This window comes from Lissotriton helveticus, chromosome 1_1 (assembly GCF_964261635.1).
Source record: "Lissotriton helveticus chromosome 1_1, aLisHel1.1, whole genome shotgun sequence".
NCBI classification, from domain to species: Eukaryota; Metazoa; Chordata; class Amphibia; order Caudata; family Salamandridae; genus Lissotriton; species Lissotriton helveticus.
The window spans coordinates 1,123,095,525-1,123,119,317 of record NC_136057.1 but is presented as its reverse complement, the minus strand read 5'-3'; the positions used below and the strand labels follow the sequence as shown (position 1 = coordinate 1,123,119,317).

General features: G+C 45.2%; 1 long non-coding RNA gene across 1 annotated transcript in view; it reads left to right on the top strand.

The window, feature by feature from the left end:
* Window positions 1–718: 718 nt before the first annotated feature.
* LOC144772279 (uncharacterized) overlaps window positions 719–23,793 on the top strand; it is a 546,095-nt gene continuing 523,020 nt past the window's right edge. The window contains exon 1 of the long non-coding RNA XR_013599704.1: window positions 719–897. This is a non-coding gene — a long non-coding RNA (uncharacterized LOC144772279). The remainder of the gene's footprint in view (window positions 898–23,793) is intronic.

Here is a 23,793-nt window from a genome sequence, read left to right as displayed (position 1 = left end):
TTTATGACCAAATAAAGTTTGAAAGGAGAAACTTCACAAATTGCAATACTGCCAATGTCATTTACGCAATTTGTTGCCCTTGCATGAAAATATACATTGGCCAGACCTCACAGCAGGCCCAACTCCGGATCTGTCAACACCACAGCAGAATACGCTGCAAGACCCCGAACGCAACATTGGAGGACCACTTCATCGCATCCGGGGACACTGAAATGGATTTCAAATGGGCAATCATTACTGCAATCAGACCTCCGCCGAGAGGAGCTAATATCCATCAATTGCTAATCAAGGAAGATCTGAAATGGATACTAAAAAATAATAGTATCAACAATGGTTTAAACCGCCTTGTGATTGGACCTCTTTTCTATAAAATATACTTGTCTCGCAATATAACTGCTTTTGCCCTAGATATGTACGTTCACCAGTATAATCATTTGCCCCATTCTTGCCCAAGAAGGCTATGATTCTTAATTTTGCAAGTTTGTTTTTTAATTCTGCAAGTCTACACTGTTATGCTATATTAATATTTTCCATGCTTTTACCTTCCTGTACTGTCGACTCCTTTTGTACACCAGCCTAAGATGGCAGCTGTGTTTACCTTTTAATTCACTTGCTTTCTTCGGCCAATCACATGACCCTCATCACGTGACCACCGGCAATTTCTGTTAGCTCACGTAAGTTCCAGCGCGCTAACGGACATTTTCCCTAACATGTCCTCCATTGTGACAGTCATTATTACTTGCCATGCCACGTGTCGCTAACCTCGATAAGCTTGTGGTGGCTAATTAATTGATAACACTTTCCCATAGCGTTAATTCAGGACTCTTGTCCTTTCACTGCAGATTTGCCAATATTCCCGTGGTTCCGGCTTAACTGAGTAACCAACTCAACACATCGGTAAGGTTTGTTCCTTCTACCGCCGCTCACTCTATTATTTAGTAATTCATGTCCATGGGTCTCACCCGTACCCTTTTGGTTGCAGGGCACCTACCCATGTCCTGAAACATTGTACTCCAACCACGGTTATCTACCGCAACGTGTGCCGCACTCCTACGTGCTGTAACTCGGGTAAAGTACCCCAGCTAGCGCCGCATTTTGGCTCACAATTTTAGTCTCACAGGCGGTATACTGCACGGCCTGGAAACCAATACGAACAACCTATTTTCCACCTACTTATTCACTTAAACAAATAGCTCGCCACTTGCCTTCTTCCTATGTCTTATCCTTTTATTTACTGTTAGCTTTTCCACAACTAAGCTACCCTTACACGGCCTTAATCATCCAATTAATTTGCTTCTTAATTAGCTTCTGTCACTACACAAGTATCTTTAACATGTATGGTTTGTCGTTGCCCACAGTAATAATGACCTTTTCTGTATTTTTCCTCCATTTTCTTCCCTTCCTCCTCTTAACATATGTTAACTTATTGCTTAATGTACTTAGACATGAATATTGTAAATGTCTAGAACTACTCGTACATAGGCATGCAAATCTATAATGTCCTGAAGATGATCCCCTGATTTTGTCCTAGGGATTGAAATGCCGTCGATACTCTATATACCATATGCATCTAAAATATTGTGGATCATATTATGCAATGGTATTCTCATGCTATTCAAGTCTGCTAGATTGTATGATATGCAGACACGTTCCCCTTGCCTGAAAACCCTCCCTAATTCTTGTTGTCAGTCTATGTTTGTGAGTTGGATGCAGGTTGTGTCCCACTTGAAATTGTATATGAAACTCCTCCTATGCACTTATTAATTATTAAAACTGTGTCTGGCTGGACAAAAAACATATAGTCCATTTCAAAAGTCTTTATTCGATAATTAAATCATAAAAGACATGTACACAAAAACAAATTTCTAAAAATACATGTACATTCCATAAAATAGATAGAATAAATAAAAAACAATAAGACCTTATTAAATCACTTAATATTAGACAACTTGAAATACATTAAAAAAAGTTTACAATAAATCCTAAGTCAAATGACCTTGGCAGTAATCCTGAAGCAGTTATGAGATCCGAAGTTACGCATAAACATTAACAATTCTAGGAGCTTAAAGATATAACCTATAACAGATTAATATATCTGGCTCTAAGAATCCAAGCCCACCCAATATATTTAGCAACTCCTATTACGATTTGGGGTGACAGGTCAGACTTTAGTATCCTACTAGCATTTGCTGCTGAGTGAGTTTCCAGATTCCTACAAACTGGGCTTAGCCATTTTGCTCTTGGGGCAGCATACATCGGACAGACAAAAAGAAAATAATCAATGTTCTCTTCCTGTCCATAGCAGTTTGGACAATTACCCGGACCTCCCTTACCCCATTGTTTAGTGAATTCCCTTAGGGGCAAGGAACCGCACCTAAATTGATGATAGAGTTTGCGATCCAGGGGCTTGGTTATTATTTCCCAGTAATTTTCGAGGATGGGGACGTCTTTCATAGCAAAAAAACTGCCAGTAAGGTTATTGTGTGTTAATCCAGAGTATCTTTTGGTTGCCACCCATTCCCAATAGTGCATCTTTAAATCCTTTTTAGAGGGAAAGGTTGCGTTGGCAGGATTTGACCAAAGATCCCCGTAACCCATATCAAATAGGGTGGTTCTTAAGGCCTTGAACCAGCCAATGTTAGAAGAGCCTGGAAGATTTCTAACCTCTAAACATGCTCTAGCATACAAATGAAGCTCGGGCGTAGTCCATAGGCGCCGCCAGAACGCCAGTGGACGCAACCTGGCCAAGTCCTCCACCGGCTGACACCCAAGGTCATACAGGAGCGGAAGCCGCTGGGAGGACTGTGGAAGGCCAGTGGCTAACCTTAAAAATTTATTTTGGGCAACCTTCAAGGGTTCAAGGTTGCTATAGCCCCAAAGCTCGGCTCCATATAGAACAGATGGTAATACTTTCATGCCATAGATTTTGATTAGAGGCAACATGGGCCTAGAATGGGAGCTTTTATGTTCTTTAAGCAGTGCTCCTCCTATCTGCGAGTGCTTCAGTGCCAATAAGTCAACTTGATGGGACCAACCGAGGGTCTCACTAAAAGTAACCCCAAGGTAGGTAAATAACTTGGTCTGTTCCAGAGGTATACCTCCCATAGAAACCCTGGCTGTGATCGGGGAATGTCCTCTTAAAACCATAAATTTAGTTTTAGTCACGTTTACCTCTAGCTCATGTTCGCAGCAGAATAAATCAAACACAGACAGGGCGTGTTGAAGGCCCTGTCTGGTTTTAGATATTAAAAGAGTATCGTCTGCGAACATGAGCAGTGGGATTTTCAATCCAGCCAGGGACGGGGCATCGGTAGGCTGGTTCGTAAAATACTGCGTGACCCTGTTTATATATAAGGAAAACAGGGTGGATGCTAAGACGCACCCTTGCCTTACACCTTTAGCAACTGGGAATTTGTCTGTTACCTCGCCTGGTTTACCCCAGCGAACGTGGGCAAATGTATGGGCATGTAGATTAACCAGAAGGCGTAGAAGGGAGGATGGCATGCCCATCTTTGCAAGGCAATCCCACAGCTTAGCCCTCGGGACAAGTTCAAAGGCAGACCTTAAGTCCACAAAGGCTGCATAGAGATTGCCTTTGCCTAGGGTGACAGTCTTCCAATGGAGAAGAGTAAAACGAAGAGCCTGATCTAGGGTGCTCACGTGTGCCCGAAAACCCGCCTGAAGGGGTGTAAGGGCATTAGACTCATCAATCCATTCTTGAATCCTGCCAAGAACAAGGCGGGCAATGATTTTTTGCACCGCATCAATTACGCTGATCGTCCGGTAGTTGGAGGGAACCGACCGATCGCCTTTCTTGTATATTGGCAGGATTTCAGCCCCAAACCATGATTCGGGGACCTTAGCACCTAAAGCTAGAGCATTTGCCAGGTGGACTAGATAGGGGTCCCAAAGGTCCTGATCCTGTTGGAAAAGGTCAACAGGAATGCAGTCCGGGCCTGGGGCCTTGCCACTTGGGATAGACTGCAGAATGTGTTTAACTTCAATACATGTAAATTTAAGAGGGGGACAGGGAATAAGACAAGGAATATCAACCTGTGTGTTACTACAGTTCTTAAATTGGTCTTCAAAGTAACGTACCCACTGATGTTGACTGACAGAGGCAGGGCTTGGGCGATCTTCTTGAGATTTTCCCCATTTTAACAGGTGCCAAAACTGACACATGTTACGGGGATTACATGCTTCTGTTAACATTGCCCAGCGTTCATCATCCCAGTTGGACTTGGCTTTGTCCCTAGCTATTTTATAAGCCTTCCTACAGTCCCTAATTACACTATAGTTTTTGAGTTTTAGTGAATTAAACAGGTCCCCATGAGTTCGACGACAATTGTCATTAAACCAAGTTATGGTTTTCTGTTTACCCCTCCTACCCTGCTTAACTATGCTTTTAACAAAAAGTTTTTTTAACTTTAAAAATAAATTATTGTGGATGTCAGTGATAATCACGATAATATCATCTTGGGGCTCACGTCCCACAATTTCTTCCAAGGAGCTTGAGACCAAGCTTCTAATCTCCTTGCGCGCCTCGGCATTAACTGAGACTTTTGGCCACCGAACCCTTCTCGTGTCATTACTAAGCACAACTTCATTCTCTACAACATTCGTACAATTTCTGTCTAACCCCTGAAAGCTGTGTTCCCTTAGTTCCATCACCAATGGATCGTGGTCGCTTTCAGGTCGAGTTGTAACCACCATGTCTTCCACTATAGCCCACATCTTAACATCAACCAAAATATAATCAATCCTACTACTGGATCTGCCATTAGAAAAAGTGTGTCTACCTATCCTATCAGACCGTACCCTACCATTAAGTGCTCGCAGTCCCTTGTCCAGACAAAATCCTTTAATGAATATGGCAGATTGGGTCCATTTTCTAATCGGGGCCAACTCAAGCTGGGGGATCCCCCATGTCGTGTCCTCAGCCTCGGTGAGTAAGTCATCGCCTATACTCAGGGGTTCAAAACAGGAGTTGAGATCCCCCATTACAACCGTAGAACCTTTTACATTGGTGCCAGAGAGAAATGTATCCAAAATGTGAAGGCTTGAAGCAACCCTTCCACCCTGGGAACTCCTGGCATAAATATTTATCAATAGGATGTCTAGGCCTTTAGTGGATCTTATTCTAACTATCAGTATGTCGGGGCTTTCAATTTGCACCTCCTCAGCTCTTCCACCGTCATACTGTCGGACCCAGGTGGTAAGACCTCTCTTTGCACGTCCTCTATGCCCTTTAATTGCGGACTTACTAAAATTTAGGTAGCCTGCAAGGAACACCGCTGGGAGTGTCCAGGTTTCCTGAAATGACCAGACGTCACTTTGGTTAATGAAATCCACCCATTCCGTGTTGTACAGACGGGACTCAAGCCCAGCAATATTCCAAGAGCCAAACTTAGTCCCACTTAAAACAACCCCTGGAGTGCTATTCACCTTCACTAAGTCATCATCCATAGCACCCTTATAATTTGAACTGTCCTTTGGGGGCACTTTATCACTACTCTTATTCAATTCGACCCCTCCATCTACTCCCAATTCCAACAAACTGACCCCATAACAAAACCCACCGTCATTATCAATCACCACATCATCAGTCTCTACTATTCCTACTCTCTGTGTTACCCTTTCAGTATCCAAGTTCCTACCCCAAGCCCTACCGGGCAAATCATGCCTCTCCTTACCACAATAAGTATGAGTCTGGCTGGAGATAACTCCAAAGTGACTGGCAGGTTCAGGAGTAATAAAAGTACCTATGGGGTCTAAAGGGGCCCTATCGTCTTGAAAAGGAGAATCGAGTCAGTCATTTAGGTCCATCCCTGTTAGAGGTTCATATAGATTTGTCAGTGGGATATTCCAATGCTCATTGCGCCAGTTTGAATTTAAATGATTACTTGTTGTGGCGAGATATTTAGGAGGGTAGCAACGAAAATTTGGGGGGCATGGAAAGTTAAAGTTGTTATTAGGATACGAAAAGGACGAGTAGGGTTTTGGGGTATTCAAAAAGGGAGTGTAACCACTAGCACCACGATAAACCTGAGATCTGAGCAGGGGCTCTGGGTAGAAGTAACTCAGGTTTCTTGTGGAAACACCACCCTCGTTATTCCCGGGAAACCAATCGCTTATGTGGGAGACCACTCTGTGGTCTTTAAAGTTAATAATCACGATGTCACCCGCTAGATCTTTTGGACGGAGACCCACCCAGTTACACCTTCTTACTGAGATAATATCTCCGTTAATATGGGCTGGTAAGGGTCTATATTTACTCAGCCAGAAGATGACTTTATTTTTCAAATTTGCATTGGCCTCGCGGTTATCATTACTGATCGGGGGAACTCCGGTTAGAACAATCACAAAATTTGATGATTCAGGTGGTAGGTCCACTATATTTTTACGGTTTGGAGGGGGTCTTTGAGATAGAGTTTTAGCTTTGGCTGCCCCCAATAGCTGGGTCTGGCTGATGGCTTTAGATGTTTGATTGGAGACCAACACATGTTTCTCATTCGCTGGATTAAGTACTAAAGACGGTTTGGGGGTTGGGGTGACTTTTGTTTTTTCACTAGCTGAATTAGCAAGGGTTTTAAGTGATGTGCTTAGAATCAATGTTGAGGTAGGTGGAATCACCTTCAATTGGGGATGATCCGTGGGTAACGTTTGGTGAGGTGTTTTGGTCGGGTCGGCTGTTAATAAGAGGTTATCCATTTTCTCCCCCAGGATCCTAATCTTCTCCATAAGGGGGAGCATATAGGATTTTAACATTTGATCAAAGAGATCTATAGTCTCTTTTTTGATATATGTAAAGGATCATCATTAACAGGTAGAGTGAGTTGGGAAGGAGAAACAGGCAAAGCCACCCTCACTGGCGGTACGCTTTTTTTAATCTTAGATGTTTCTCCCCGAGGGGATGGGGGGCCTGTATTGCAGAACTTTTCCTTTTAACACCCCCTTTTTTCCTCCTTTTTCTAGGTGGGGAATGATAAACCCTACGTAAATTCATGGGTTTGGCTCCAGTAACATTTTAAGTATGTGGGGTCGTTATATTATTCTGTATTGGCTTGGTGGGGGTTACACTATCGATCGGTTGATTAGTTAGAGAAGAGTGTAGTTGTAGAACTATAGATGGAACTACGGGGGTATTGAGGTCTATAAGACTAATTAAATCGGTAGACAGGCTAATACAATTGTCGACAATATTATTGCCAGAGATTATAGCAGAAGCATTGAGGTCTCGGAATATGGTGGGTAAGTGGTCAGTACAAAATAAATCGGCATCTCTGTCCGACCCACTTGTACTTTTCAAGTCCTGTGTGACACTTCTATTAATAATGGGGGGTAGAGGATTCTGTTTCAAATGTTCAATGGATCTGCGTCGCTCAGCACGTTTCTCTTCTAAGAGAAGTTGTTTGTCTATCTCCCTATTAGCTTTCTCAAAGTATTTGTCGAGAGGCCCTAAAATAGAGACTCCAACACAAGATGGTAAGGAGTTGGACATGTCTATGACAGGTTTCACAATATTGAAATAATATGAAGTCAAACTAACCCAAGTGCAACTGGGGCAGTGTATGGAATCTTAGGGACCGGGCCCAGCCCGGCCTCCCTCGGCCCCTGACGGCCACAGACGGTTCCGCCCTTGTCCCTGGCTTCTCCCGGGACGCTCCCGCGCAGCGGGGATAACGTGCGCTGTTTATAGGAGGAGTAATAAAGGTGGGTGTGTCTAAACAGGGAGAGCTGCCCAGGTGACTCGGGCAGGTCAGCAACAGCAGGGACTCCTGGGAACCGGAGTCCAGTTGCCAGCACGCTCGCAGCCCTGCTCAAACTTTTGCCCACAACAGTCTTTGGTGACTCCTACTCCCACTATAGTCCAGTGCCTCGAAGCGGGACCCGCGAAGCGGGTCCGGCAAGAAGTAGCACTTTTAGGGGTAGAGGGCACTCGGGATTTCACAGCGCAGTGCGCTACAGCAGCAACAAGAGTCCAATCTCGACGACAGGCACAGAAGAAAGACAACTCCCACGAAGGTAGCAGGTCCGGAAGTTTTGGGCGTAAAGAGGTGGGCGTGTCTAAACAGGGAGAGCTGCCCAGGTGACTCGGGCAGGTCAGCAACAGCAGGGACTCCTGGGAACCGGAGTCCAGTTGCCAGCACGCTCGCAGCCCTGCTCAAACGTTCGCCCACAACAGTCTTTGGTGACTCCTACTCCCACTATAGTCCAGGGCCTCGTAGTGCGGCCCCCGCGAAGCGGGTCCGGCGAGAAGTAGCGCTTTTAGGGGTAGAGGGCACTCGGGATTTCACAGCGCCAGTGCGCTACAGCAGCAACAAGGGTCCAATCTCGACGGCAGGCACAGAAGAAAGACAAATCCCACGAAGGTAGCGGGTCCGGAGGTTTTGGCCGTAAAGAGGTGGGCGTGTCTAAACAGGGAGAGCTGCCCAGGTGACTCGGGCAGGTCAGCAACAGCAGGGACTCCTGGGAACCGGAGTCCAGTTGCCAGCACGCTCGCAGCCCTGCTCAAACTTTCGCCCACAACAGTCTTTGGTGACTCCTACTCCCACTATAGTCCAGCGCCTCAAAGCGGGACCCGCGAAGCGGGTCCGGCGAGAAGTAGCGCTTTTGGGGGTAGAGGGCACTCGGGATTTCACAGCGCCAGTGCGCTACAGCAGCAACAAGGGTCCAATCTCTACGGCAGGCACAGAAGAAAGACAAATCCCCTACATATAGTCTATTTAGCATATGTTTATTATTTGGTAAAAATGTCGTAACTGTCTAGGGACCCCTGTCTTTAGAAATGAAATAGCCAAAGAAGACCGTGCCCTCCAAAATGAGTCCCAAGAGGAAAAAAACCCTGTAGGAAAAACCTCTGGTGAAAGTAGGAACTCCAGAAATTAAGAGAAAGGAAAGAAAACTCCAGAAGGAGAAATAGAAGGCCAGGAATCTGAACTGGAATAGAAGGCTAAATCAGTAACAGAGTAGGCCCACATGAATCACAGATACACCAGGCAGGAGCACAGGATACTAACAGGACCGAGGACACACCAGCAGGAGCGAAGAGTGTTGCAACACAAGGAAGTGAAGGATCCAGCCCTTTAAATACCCATGAACAGGAAGTGACCAAACAGGACAGAGAGTGACCAAACAGGAACAGGAATTGACCAAACAGGAAGTAAGTAACCACCATCTTGGATAAGGAAAAGAATAGTGGACGGAATAGGAAGGTCGCGGTCTTGAATTGGTAGAGCCAGTGGCAGCTCCTCGAGGGAATGCTGCGGGGTGGTGAGGCGGGGCAGGGGAGGGGCAGGGGGGAGGGTAGTAAACTCTGGCATACGGCCGAACCGAGTTAAGTACATAAATAATAAAATGAATTACATTGCGCGTGCTGCAACCTAATTGGCAGTGCAGCACGCGCAATGTAATTTGGTTTATTTATTTATGTACTTAACTCGGTTCGGCCGTATGCCGGAGCTTACTAACCCCACACTGCCCCTCCCCCGCCCACCACCCCGCAGCACTCCCTCGAGGAGCCACCATCGGGTAAAGCAGATACTTCCCAAGGCCTTCTGGGAAGAAGACTATGGAATCGTGGGAAGGCAAGATGGCCCCAAGAAGACATGAAGAAAGAAATATATATCCAGTGAAAGGAAGGTTAGAATATAGTGCCCCAACATGTGAAAATAGGAAGCCGTAGCTCCAAAACCGGAGCTACAGCATTCCTGTCATGCAAATTGTCAGGTAATGGGATGGTACGTAGGTAGGCCATGTGCATGACACAGAAAGAGAGAAAGCGCAGCGGGGCGCACCCTCAATGCCAAAACGGCAACAGTGGTCCACTGCGCAGCACCGTAATGCACCTAAGGAAAAGAGGTGGGCACCACAAGGAATATCGTGACCAGCGAGGAAGAAGCGGATAGCACCGCGGGCCGAATCACGGTTCGAGGTGCAGCACTTTCAATATATCCTCTACCTCCACCGTCTGACTCATCTCACACCTTATTCTACCAATTTGATCTCGCAAATAACCCTTTTTAGATTTGTCTCTCATGAATCTCTCCTTTGACTCACCCCAAACCTTATTTTACTATTATGAGCTCCCAAATAACATTTTATAGCCTCTTCCCTCTCTATCCTATTTAATGCAACTCATAGACTCATGTCCACAGCTTTAATCACCAACTTGTATTTGCCCATTCTAATCTACTTTGGGTTTCGGAGCAGTGTGCTACTCACCAAAAAGCGAATCAACGCCTCATCAGGGGTAGTACAATTACAATGCATGTGCGTGCTCTATTGGCTTTGCCATTGCTTGTTCCCTTGTGCAAACAATACACTAAGCGACTCTTTGTTAAGGAAATAAATAGACATGGATTTCTGGTAATTGTGTTTCCTCACTTTTGTGCTCTACTCATACTGTGCCCTTTGGACCTTGTTTCCCCAATGCATTGAAACTTCAGAAGGATGCTAGTTGAACTTCCATCTTCAATCCCCACAAAATGCCCGTAATTTACATATTTTCTGGCATTTATGGTGATATGTATAGTATCTTTAATGTAAAAACATTGTTGGCACTACTGGCGATTGGCATGAACACCAGCTGGAGTTGCCTAACACAGTAGCGGTACAGTGCACCCAGAACAACTGTCTGCTATTTTATAGGTGACAAATAGATGACTAGGGTGACCAGCCACTATTGAGTCCTACTGCACCTGAAGGGCTGAATTCCAGAGAAAAACCTGGGTGCATCATAGGATTACTAGACAACCCATGTTAAATTAATTTAGATCATGACCCATCAATTATAACTTTCTGTAAAAACATTGTGTTTATGCTTTTAAACATGCTAAATACTGCTGAAAACCATATATTTCAAATTAACTTTAATTTTTATCCAGCATTTTCTGTTCTACGTGGCAGGGTAATCAGTAAGCAATACCAGTGGGGAAAAGACCCTCAAGTTAAAGTTTCACATTCATTCTAGTTTTAATGGACGTCCTAAACTATATTCAAATGGGATGATGTCAAATGTTTTGCTTGATAACATTTGGTTGACTATTGCTTCCTTTTAAAGGGCAAGTGGTCAATATACAGAACCTGCTGTGGGAAATTAATATTCCCAAGGTTGCAATGGAATTTTCAACAAAAAACAATCTGTTAGACCTGGTATCATTGGCATGAGTCTCCCTTCCATCTTTTACTGATTGTCTCCTCTGTTTTTGATCTGTTGTGCTGGTTTGATGCTTTGGGCACTGTGCCACTGCTATTCAGTGCCACAGTGCAAGTGCTTCCTATGTTACATTGATGTATTGATTAGTGACTCCATGATTGGGTAATTTGATTTACTTGTCAGACCGTAGTATAGTGCACCATGTGTGCCTAGGGCCTGTAAGTCAAATGCTGCTGGTGGGCTTGCAGCACTGGTTGTGCCACCCACAATAACAGCTTGCAAATTGGTGTCTTAGGCCTGCGATTGCAGAGCCTGAGTGCAGTCTAGTACTGCCATGTCAACATGGTAGCTGCACCCACTTGCCAGTCTCTAAACCTTCCCTTTTCTTCATATCAGACATCCCTAAGGTAGGCCTAAGGGCAGTGTGCATTGTAAGTATAAGGTAGGACATGCTCTGGCGTGTGTGGCATGTCCTAATAGTGAATTACAGAAATTTTCGTTTTTCACTATTGCAAGGTTACCTGTTCCCCATAGACCAGAATGGACAGTTTGATTATAACATCTTATAATCCTAACTGACCCAGGGAACATGGTAGCAATTCGAATTTAGTATGCTTGTACTCAGAATGATACAATACATCTTTTAGCGAAGTTGGTTTTAACATTCTGTGTTGTAAAATACCAAGTTTAGAAAGTAGGTATTTTCACGCCTAACTATCCAAGCCTACCTCTGCTAGGTTGTGTATTCCTTGTATGGAGTTTGAGTGACAGGATGCTGGGGGATCCCAGGAGACAGGGTGAGTCAGCACAGGTCTGAATAGAGATCTGCATGCAGATGGGTAGGAGGAGTTGCACTTGGGACCTGAATAGGGCTGTGCCTTCCCACCACAATGCTGGCTCCACCTCCTGTGGTGTGTCTGATGTCCCTGGCCTACACTGTGAAAGGAAAGAAGGAGTCTTGTCAACAAAGTGCTCCAGGACTGACCAGAACTGGTTAGGAGTAGGCAAAGGCATCTCTACCTTTAGAGGACAAAGGATTTGCTAGTATAAATATGGGGACCCAGACCCCAAGACTTTAGATCACTTCTGGAACAACAAGACAAACATTTGCCAAGGAGAAGAGCCAAGGAAGCTGCAGGAGTTCGGACTGCCCCCTGCCACTGTGCTGTGTTTCTGGGTTGGCCTGCAGTGGTTTACTTTATTGCCAAGAAAAGGAGAAGGAATTTTCAAAGAACTTTCATCATCTTGCAGAATATTACTCCAAGGGCTTGAACTTGTGCTTGCCTTCTGCTGAAGTCTCAAGGACAAAAGACTTCACCACCAGCTCCCCTCTGAATTTCCTTGCTGGGACCTGTGTCTGCAGAAGCCTGCAAGTTGCTGGGAGCTGGAAGCGCGACGCATCGAGAAGAAGCGTGTCGCAGTCGCATCTGTTACAGTCCCCTCACTGGAGAAGAGTGTCACTGCCACAGAGGTCGCTGCCGCATCACCAGAGAAGCGTGCCTTCGTCAAAGCTGCTACCCAACGCATCACCGGAGAAGCGCGTTGCCACCACAAGGGTCACCGTTGTATCACTGGAGAAGCGTGTCACAGGGTCTGTCGCTGCTCCAAAGTTACAGTGTACGCCGCACGGCCGCCGGGTGTGCACGCAGCGTCTTCACATCGTCGCATCAAGAGGACCATTTTATCGCATCGCACCAGATTGTCACATCGCATCGAGGCGCCACCTTGCCGCATCACAACCAGGCCATACTACGAGAATCTACGCATCACCTCCTCTCCAGTAAGGACCAAGATGCATCCCCTACCCTGCGCAAGCTTTGAAGTCCGATGCATCGTCTCCCTTGAAGCAAGGAACCGACGCATCTCCAACTCAGCAAGCCTTTTGTTTGTTTTGCGTTACTCATCCAGGTACTTTTATGAGAACTGTGTTGCATTTATCATCAACTTGAACTAAGTGACTTTTACCATCTTTAAGTCTATTTTAAGTACAGTATTGTGGATTTTTGTTGTTTGTGGTCTTGTGTTAAGTCTATATAAAGAATACTAATTTTTATAAAACCTGTGTGGTGTCCATCAGTAGTGTTTTCACTGTATTACTGTATGTGTTCACAAATGCTTAACACACTGCCTCTGAGATAAGCCTGTCTGCTCGTGTCAAGCTACCAAGGGGGTGAGCAGTAGTGTAATCCCCTTTCCCTGACTTAGAAGCAAGGGTCCTTATTTGGTCAAAGGTGTATACCATTGCCAACTTGAGACCCCCAGTCCTAACACAATCATACTCAGCAAAACTTTAAAGAGAATTCCTCAAAGTTGGTGGCTTGACACAAAATCGTTTGTTCATTTGGAATGAAAGGATCCTGGTGGCATCAAGTTTTAAAGAGCATTTCATTTTCATTCATACCGTTCTCTAAAATGTTTTAAAAGAGTCACAGAGCCATCCATTCTTTAAACTCCGAGCAAACTTAATTAGCATAAACTGCAAATTGCCAGATCGAGGAAAAGTTTGAAATCCGATAAGAAATGAAAACTTGACTAAACATAGTTGTTGGGCGGGAGGGATATACTACTGTGAAAGCAACTCATTCATATGATGATTATCTGACTGCTTCTGAGATCATTATATTTTTTGGTACTCTTTAAGCAGATGTCTGGTCATGTGACAATTATTCAGTAGGTCTTCATTGTAGGGCTAGTATTTCCCATCACCTCGTGGTTGCTACATCCCTCCACCAATTGTCTGATCGGGTATCCATGGTGACCATGAGAGTGATGTCATCAATGATGTCAGAGTAAAATGCATGCCAATTGGCTGTAGAAACCGCTGTATGTAGGCAGAGAAGACATGCTTTCAGAAACATTTCATGTATCCAAATAAATGTGACAGGCAGCGGTGTTGGAACAATTCACAGAGTGGGGGTGCTGCCATCAATGTTACATCACTGAACTAATAGCGATTGTGAAATATCCAAGGGACAAACCAAGACCAAGGCCCTGATTCTGAGTCCGTTGGAATCCAGGTGCTGTTTATCACACCTCATATATAGAGATAACCAGGAACATTATGTATCTGGTGCAAGAAACAGAGCCTATTCCACAACAACACCCACACGGTACAGTGTTAGAAATGTGATTGCTGGTTGGCAGAGGTATGCACCCTGCCCAAGCAGGGACCAGAGTCCTAATCAGGGTAAGTCAGATACACACTATAAATTAACTTGTGCGAGAAATTGAACCTGTCCCGCAACAAAAGCGACACAGTACTGTGTTAGAAATTTGATTTCTGTTTGGTAGAGGTATACACCCTGTCCAAGCAGGGACCACAGTCCTAGTCAGGGTAAGTCAGATACACACTATAAATTAACCTGTGCTCACCCTCTGGTAACCTGGAAGGGAGCAGGGAGGCTTAACTTAAGAGGCAATGTATAAAGTATTTGTGCAACACTTCAAACAGAAACACAGTGAAAACACCACAAAAAGGCTCAACACCATATAAAAATTGCTTATATTTTATGAACAAAACAAGATGAAAATGATAAAAATACAATAACTATAACTGGAGTTATGAATTTATAAAGAATGAATGAAAATATAAAGTGCCAACCAGGTATATCAAGTTGCGCTTGACTGGGGTACCTCCAAAAGTTCTGGCTGATTGTGATGGAGTGAGGGTCAGATACAGGGACCAGCCTTGGCCTTCTTTAAAAAGTAAATTGCTGCATCTTTGACGGAAGCTAGATGGGAGCAGCAAAAGGGTAATGCAATATCGTTGAGTTTCTGCTGAGGGGGATGCGTAGGTTTCGAGCTGCTCAAAGTTGGGGATGCATTGAAAAAGCAGGCGATGCATTGCGCTGATGGGGAAGTGATGTCCTAGGTTCCCACAGAAGCACGATGCGTTGTCATTGAGGGCGATGCGATGGTTCCGAACGCCCAAATGCCGGTGATGTGTGGATTCTGGCAGTTGCAGGACTTTATACCCACTTCCAAGGACTCAGGACAGATTGGCACACCCTGGCAGGGCAAGACTTGCAGTAAGCAAAGTCCAGGAGCTGATGCGGGTAAAAAGGAGAAGTATTTCATGTATCTGAGACTTTAGAACAGGGGGCAAGCCTACATGTCTTTGGAGTCACTCTGGGTTCAAGTGAGATGGGTCCAGTACTTCCTCAAGCAGGGCAGAGGATAGCAGGCAGCAGGGTAGCACAGCAGAGCAGAGCAGAAAAGCAGCTCTTCCAGAGCAGCAGTCCAGCAGAGTGGCAGTCCTTGTCGGAGTACAGCAGTCCTTCCTCCTGGCAGAGTTCTTCACAGATCCAGTAGTGTCTGATTTGGAGTGGTCAGAAACCCAGCACTTTCACTCAGTTGTGCTTTTGAAGTAGAGGGGACTTCAAAGAAGGAATTTGAAGTGCACAGAGGTCCTCCTTTCCCAGACCTGGCTCCAGACTCGCTACAGGGGGGTAATTCAGCCCATTGTATGGGGACAGGACAATGCCCATTCAGGTGTAAGTGTAAGCGCCTCTCTCCCATACTGCCCAGGATGACCCATCCGGATGCAGATGGCCACTCCTATTCTTCCTTTGTATGTGGGTGACTAGAGAGAATGCACAAAGTCCAGCTTTCACCCAACCCAGACGTCAGTTGGAGACTGGCTGCAGGTACACAGAGGTTTAAGAGCAGAGAAATGTCATCTTCTTACAAGTTGTATTTCTATAATAGTCATATTAAATCCAGCTTTGCAAGGAGAGATGATTTGTCACTACCTTTCCAATGATATTAAACATGATTGAGCTACTCCTTTTCAATCAGTAACTGCAGCTTAAAAGTGTAATGAGGATTTCCCAGTGGTAACCTATTAGAGGGCTAGACCTCGCAGTAGTGTAAGACAAATGTAGGTGTTTTTCACTACCACGGGATGCAAAACATAACAGTACATGTCCTACCGTTTAATTACACAGCACTCTGCCCTGTAGGCTACCTAGGGGTTATCTGAGGGGTGACTTATATGTATTAAAAGGAGAGTTTAATGCTTGGCAAGGGGTTATAAATCCCAAGTCGACATTACAGTGTAAACTGTCCATACGGGATCTGCAGTGGCTGGCCTGAGACATGTTTAGAGGCCTACTTGTATGGATAGCACAATCAGTGCTGCAGGCCCACTAGTAGCATTTAATTTACAGGTCCTGGGCACAGGCAGTGCACTCTACTAGGGTCTTGCAGATAAATTAAATAGACCAATTGTGGATAAGCCAATGAAAGCATGTTTAGGGGAGAAGCACATGCACTTTAGCACTGGTTAGCAGTGGTAAAGTGCTCAGAGTCCTAAGGCCAATATGAAGTGTACAGCAAAAAGTAGAGGTAAACAGACAAACGATTGGGAAAGACCACTCTAGGGTTGTCAGGTCAAACATATGGTAAATACTATACACTTTTTCTCCTTTTAAATTTCGACAGACTTGATCTGTTGAAATTTAACAACGGGTGAGGTATATAAGGCACCTGGGGCCCGATGTAGGTGGCAAATACCGGTCGGAAACGGCCGAATTCGGCCGTTTCCGACCGGTATTTGGCATCTTGAGATGTAGGGGGCCAGATTTTACAGATTCTGTATATTTACCGATTCGGTAAATTTACAGAATCTGTAAAATACCGAATCGGTATTTTTACCGATTCGGTACCTTCCAGATGTAGGTCTGGGACTCTTCTGAGTCCCAAAGGCCCTACAAATTCGGTATTTTAACACACAATCCAATTGGGTGTTAAAATACCGAATTCAGGTGTGCAAGCACATGTGTGCATGCACACCTAGCCATGTGACAGACAGACATGCCCTTAGGGCATGTCTGTGTGCCACATGGCGCATATGCCTATTTTTGGGGTGCCAGAGGGTGTCAAAGTGACACCCCCTGCACCCTTGCCAAATTCGGTATTTACCGATTCTGTAATTACAGAATCGTTATTGCCCATTGATTCCTATGGGCTTCAAGACCCATAGGAATCAATGGGCAATACCGATTCGGTATTTACAGATTCGGTAAATACTGAATCTTAACAATTCGGTATTTACAGAATCTGTAATACCTACATCTCCCCCCTTCATATTTACCGACTCTTAAATACCGAATCGGTAAAATTCGGTATTTAAGAGTCGGTAAATATAAATTACCTACATCTGGCCCCTACTGATTACTGGGTGCTTTACATACTCCCAGCGCAGAATTCTGATCCCTCAGCAAACAGGAGTTTGTGCCAGGGTCAGAAAACATCGAATCACACATAATCCGGGCACAAGTGTAGAAAATGAGCCACAACTATTCACCGAGAGAATGGTAAGGGTGTAATACGTTTGCAGCACACTGTCACAAATATATTATTAAAGCCTAGCGTGGTAGCACACTGTCATTTACAAAGAGGACGTTCTCAGTTGAATTGGTCACTTAATTGCAACAGATACACTTTACTGATAAACCTATAGAGAGCACAAACGATAATGTGTGGAAATCAGGTTTCTATAACAATTTGTACTTTGCACAATACCAAGTAAAGTGTCTTGATTTGTTTTGATCCTATTATAATCTTTGTTTCCATCACACTTCAGAATTACAAACATTTTTACCAAACCATCACTCTCATAAAAACAGATGTGAATAAATAACAAGGGGGACAAAAAGTTAATTTAAGAGATCTTTTTTAAAACCACACTGCCTTAATAAGTCCAATAGCTCACCTCCTCTATATTAAGAAATAAAAAGAAAGAACAATAATGTATCTATGAACTACCTATTTATAGCAGAATTCTGCCTTCCTGGAGAAAAGGGTGAAATAAGTATGGCAGAAAATCATGCTGATGTGAATACCCATTTACTTCTCATTTCTGCACAATGTACAGCATATTGCACCCTTTTTTGCTACTCCTCCCATTTTATTGTTCTCCTCTTTCATAAGTGAAACTTCTCTGTTAATAATCATTTCTTTTAACCCTTATTCCCTGGCTCATTTCACCCTCAATTACAGGCATTTTAGTTTCCTAAGCTACCTTTCCACATGCATCTTACTTTCTTCTTCTTTTTATCACACCGTGGAGGATTAAAAGACATGACTGGACTGATTGATTGATACTGATCTTTCATGAGGCAGCCAGCGTAGCCAGTTCACGTAACACCAGTGGGGTGATGAGGTGGGGAGATGGCAGGGCAGAGGGGGGGGGGGGGAACTCGACAGACGACGGATTAGTGGGAAAAAAAATCAAGGGAGCAAGGTAAGTGGTTTTATTTATTTATTTATTTATATTATTTTCCCTAATGTGTTGACACCCCCACAGCCCCACCCCACCCCTTTGCTCTTAACGCTCTTACCTTAACCGGCAGCGCCTGGTAGGCAGAGCAGTATTATTATTCTCTTTATTCGGTTTTATAATGTAAAAACCCATAAAAGCAATTTCACAGATAAAAAACAGATAATATACAATTAAAAACTAATAACAATTCATATTAAACACAATAATCCATGTGCAGCAACGGGGATCCCTAACCATTCTACCTAATACATAGTGATTCTAAAGTATCTGAGGCTTTTCGTTATCAGAAGGGAAGGCTTATCACAAATTCATTCTATGTCTAAAAATATATTTCAGGAATCTAACTATGTATTTACAAGTCCAAACTGTCTCTAGGAACTGCAATCGCAACATTGCTGGGCGACATCTTTCTATGCCCATCATAAAATTTACAAAATAGAAAAGTGTGAATATTTGTCTGCTCCGAAATCTCATCACATGGGCAGGGAGGTAAAGCAGGGTCCCAGCTATTTCTCACTGGGAAAACCACTAATCGATGGAAGATGTTTAGCCTGAACCTGGCCAGGAGTAATCTCTCGAAAGTAGTGAGGTCATATGCTAAATACGGCTGAATTGAAAGAGAGGTTTGAACCGCCATAGAATGTTGCACGGAAGCTTTAGTTACTTCCTTGGCAATTCGTAATTCTTCTAAATGGCCGAGTGACCTTACTTTCATTGTCTTCCTTGACAATTCACAGATCGTATCAGGTGCAGTGTAATAATTCCCTAGCCCTAGATCATTCAGGATTTTTTTTTACATAAGATAACCATCTAATTTTAGGTGAATGGTCTAGTGTCATACAATCTGTAATTATTTGTTGGGTAAATACGTTTTTTTTTCGATGTCCAAATTCGACGTCAGAGAAGAAGTGGTTGGTTTTTGCTAAATCAACCATAAACGGGATCCCCAGTTCGATGTGGCATGCAAACGTGGACACAGACTTAGGTACCGCTAATAAAAATCCTAGGAAAGTGTTCTCAGCCACTTGCAGAGTGCTAATATTAGCGTGCCCCCACACTCCAGCCCCGTAAAGGGCTATTGCCTGGCATTTCGCTCTATAGATCTGTAACAGTTCTACGGGTGGCCTCTTACCTAGCTTTTGTGAAAAGTTGATAAGTGCTGCAATTGCTCTCATTAGATGGTGTTTCCTAGCCTCGATCGCAGCTTTCCAGTTCAATTTGTCATCAATTATAATACCCAAATAAGGGTATTGGGCAGTAGTGGCTACTTTTTCATTATTAAGGTATATATCCTTTACCCCTTTCTTCCCTGAGCCTGCTGCCAGTATATAGGTCTTTTTTATGTTTATATGTAGGTCTAAATTCCTCATGAAATCTGCGTATCTATCTAACGCCTTCTGTAGTTCGCGAGGGGTACGGGCCAGTATCACGGCATCGTCCGCGTAGAGCAGAGCGGGGATCGGACGGTTCTTTACTTGCGGTAGATCCTGGCCCCCCCTTAACATGGCCAACTCCAGGCCATTTGTGTAGAGTGAAAACAGAAAGGGGGCCAGGACACAACCTTGCCGAACTCCACGCTCTACTCTAAACAACGCTGACAGATCACCTTTACCCCAAACCGTACCCTCGCGGTGGCATTCGAATATAGTTCCCTTAGAAAGTCCACTAAAGGTACATCGACCCCCATAGTTAACAGAACAGACCAAAGTTTTGCATGGGAAACGCAATCAAAAGCTGCGGACAAATCAACGTATACCATGTATAGTTTACCCGGCTTTGCACAAACGTATTTGCCCAGCAGCATTGAATGGTTTAAGGCTTGTTCAGTCGTGCCGAAACCCTCCCGAAACCCAAATTGAAGGTCCGAGAGGACCCCGCCATCATCAGCCCACTGCTGGAGACGCTCAAGCACAGCTCTACCCGCAACCTTACCCAGCGAATCCAGCAGTGAGATCGGGCGATGACAAAATACCTCCAGGCGGTCTCCTTTTTTAAATATAGGGACCATGATGGATTTTGTCCAGGAGTCCAACATGCCCTTCTCCGTAACTGCCTTAAAAACCCTGTTCAGCACTGGGGCCCAGAGGTCCACATTGTGCTTAAATATATCCACTGGAACCCCGTCCGGGCCAGGGGCCTTACCATTTTTACTTGCGTTTAACGCTTGGAGTACCTCATTTATAGCAAATTCTAAAGGGATAGGCTAAGACACCACAGGACGACCACTAATGGGTGCTACGTCAATACCCGTTAAAACTGGGCCTTTCTGGAATGTCTTAGAGAAATGATCCACCCAGACTGATTCCTCAATAGCTACTTCTATAGATGGACAATTGTTAAGATCTGCTAAAAAGGGGGATTTAACGACTGTCCAGCATACTATGTTGTTTCTATCTATTGAGCTCGTATGGAGCTGTTCCCATAGTGCTTGTTTTTATTCTGCCTTCCTATCCTTTAGTGCAGCAATGTAGTCTTTTCTTAATTTCCTTATTTCCTGTGGGTCTCTATCAGGTTTTTCCAGTGCTATTTTTAATTTGGTATGGGCGGCCGTGCATCTATGATTAAACCACCCTTCTTTCTTGGGTCGACCATTTTTAATCTTTACCGTTAGTAATTATTTTATTGTTACTAAAATTACTGCAAAGTTACTCAGAACTTCCTCATCTGGGGCCCGATGTAGGTAATTTTTTTTTACCGGTTCATAAATACCGACTCATACCGAATCGGTATTTATGAACCGGAAACCCAAATGTAGGTAAAAATCCGGTAAAAAATACCGATTCGGTATCAATCGGTATTCAAAGTCGGTAAATACCGAATCGGTATCTACCGAATCGGTAAAATCCGACTCGGTAACACCCATACAACCCTATGGCCTTCCAGTCCCATAGCAATGAATGGGAGACACCGAATCGGTAAATACCGAATCGGTAAAATCCGATCTCGAAATTTCGAATAAATGACATGTGAGCCTGTGCACCAATCGGGGACACCCACCACACCCCACATCCTAGCATCTGAGAGATCAGCCAATCAGGTGCAAGTACCACACCCCAGTACCTGGAGGTGGCCACACCCATGCAAGTGCAGAGTAACAGAACTGCAGAGAGAGCTGGAAGGGAGACAGAGGAGCAGGCTGCAGTGAGACCAAGAGAAACAGCATGGAGTCTCAGGAGGCACAAAAGGATGGAAGGGACAGGAAGAGAAAGATGAAATTCAGCCCCACAGAGCTCCAGGTGCTGGTGGAGGAGGTTGTGCAGCACTACAGCCAGTTGTTCGGGAAACAGTCTCTGCATGTTGCAGAGTCTGTAAAGAGGACCACCTGGCTGGCAATACAGAGCAAGGTCAATGCTCTAGGAGTGACCCACAGAGAAATTGACGACATGAAGAAGAGGTGGTATGATCTGAGGATCACCACCAAGAAAAAACTAGCCACCCAGAGGAAGGAATCAGCAGCAACCGGTGGGGGGAAGAGCCGTGCCCCATGCCTCACCGACCTGGAGCAGCTCGTGGAATCAACCATGGAGGCTGAAAGCATACATGGGATCGGGGATGCTGATAGCTCAGCCAGAGCTGCAAGTAAGAAAGGTAAGATGCATGGACATGTACCCCACCCATTCCCAGGCCCCTTCCCCAATGTGGGTGAATCACTCACAATCCAGCACACATGACTGTAGTCCCCAGCAATGCATCATGGTAGTTGTAGTCATAGGTACATACATCAAAGCTGCCAACACCGAACCCTGCATGCCATGCCGCACTCCCCATGCACAAACAGTCTAGGCAAATGAAAATGTGTGTTAGGAATCTGTGTTGGGAAAACAGGCAGCTGATCATTGTCCATGTCTGTTCACAGGAGAGTCATCGCGCAGAGCAGCGCTGGGAGCGGAGTGTAGTGCCACAACATTGTCTGCGCGGGAGAAGGCAAAAGACACTGCTGGACCTAGCACTGTCCCTGAGGAAACATCCACACCCCAGGCACCCACAGCATTGGAGGACGACACCACTGCTCAGCCACTCTCACCCCTGCTGTTCGACACACAGACTCAGCCAGCACCAGCAGGAGCCACAATACCCAGCTCAGGATCCCCTGTGCGCGTGAGGCCAAGGAGGCAGGATGTCCCACCTTTACGGATCCTGGAGAGCTCCGATGAGGAAGTGGTAGTGGCTCCAGACCTACTACACCAACAATGTCTGGCCACGCTGGACAACTTGGCTCACTGGGATCTGGCCGTGCAGGTGACCGTGTCCGTAGGGCACGAGAGCAGGATGAGGGGCAGGATGTGCAGGGTGTCTTCGCTGGGCTTGAAGCTACAATGGTGAAAGTCCAGCGTATGCAGGCCAAAGGCATCATGGCTGTGCACCGGCAGGTGCGCATCCTGAATACCAGGATGTCGGACATTGATCGGGGGATAGGTGCCATGGCAAGGGGAATGGAGGCCATGGGCAAAGGGATGGAGGCAATGGGCAAAGGGATGGAGTCCATGGCAGAGGGAGTGAGGAGCATGGAGGTGCGCATGGGCACACTCTGTGACAGGCTGCAAAGTGACCAAGAAGAGAGGCGCAGGTATAGGAGCGAGGTCAGGCTGCTCAATCAGTCGATTAACCGCTTGGCAACTTCCACCACCCTGCAGTGTCGCCGCTCTGTTAATCTGCAGACTGACATTGTTCACTGCTGCAGTGACTTGTCCCGGGGGATGGGTAGGGTGACCTCAGCAATGGAGGCAATGTTGACACAGCTGACAGCCACAGGTGGCAACATGGTTTTTGGGGACACTGAGGAGTCAACGAGCAGGAGTGGGTCCAGCACGCCTGTTCAGGACATACGTAGGAGCAGCAGACTCTATGGCGAAGACACTGGCACCACTGCACATGTAGACCCCCAGCCCCGTGCCTCGCAAAACATCATGTGTAAGCGCAAGCATTGAAAGACATATTGATCACAGGACAGTTCAAAGTGAGGAAACTTTGGCAAAACATTGTGCAAGGTGCATTTAATTTGATTAATGTTTTTTTAGAAGGTGCAGTTGTGTACATTAAAGTGAGTGTTACAATCACTGGACCTGGCTGTGTGTCATCGCTCAATTAGAAGTATCTGTTGGTAATTTCAGCATGTCGCAGTCGACCATCTGTTGCTGGTGCTGCTCCTGCTGCATTGTGATCTGCTTGTACTGTCCCATCATCAATGTCCTCATGATATGTGAGTTCTATCTCTGTGCCCTCCTTGGTGGCAAGATTGTGCAGTATGGCGCAGGTCGCAATAATCTTGCAACAGATAATTGCCGTGTATTGCCGTGCACCTCCACTCTTATGGAGGCACCTAAATCTACTTTTCAGCAGCCCAAATGTA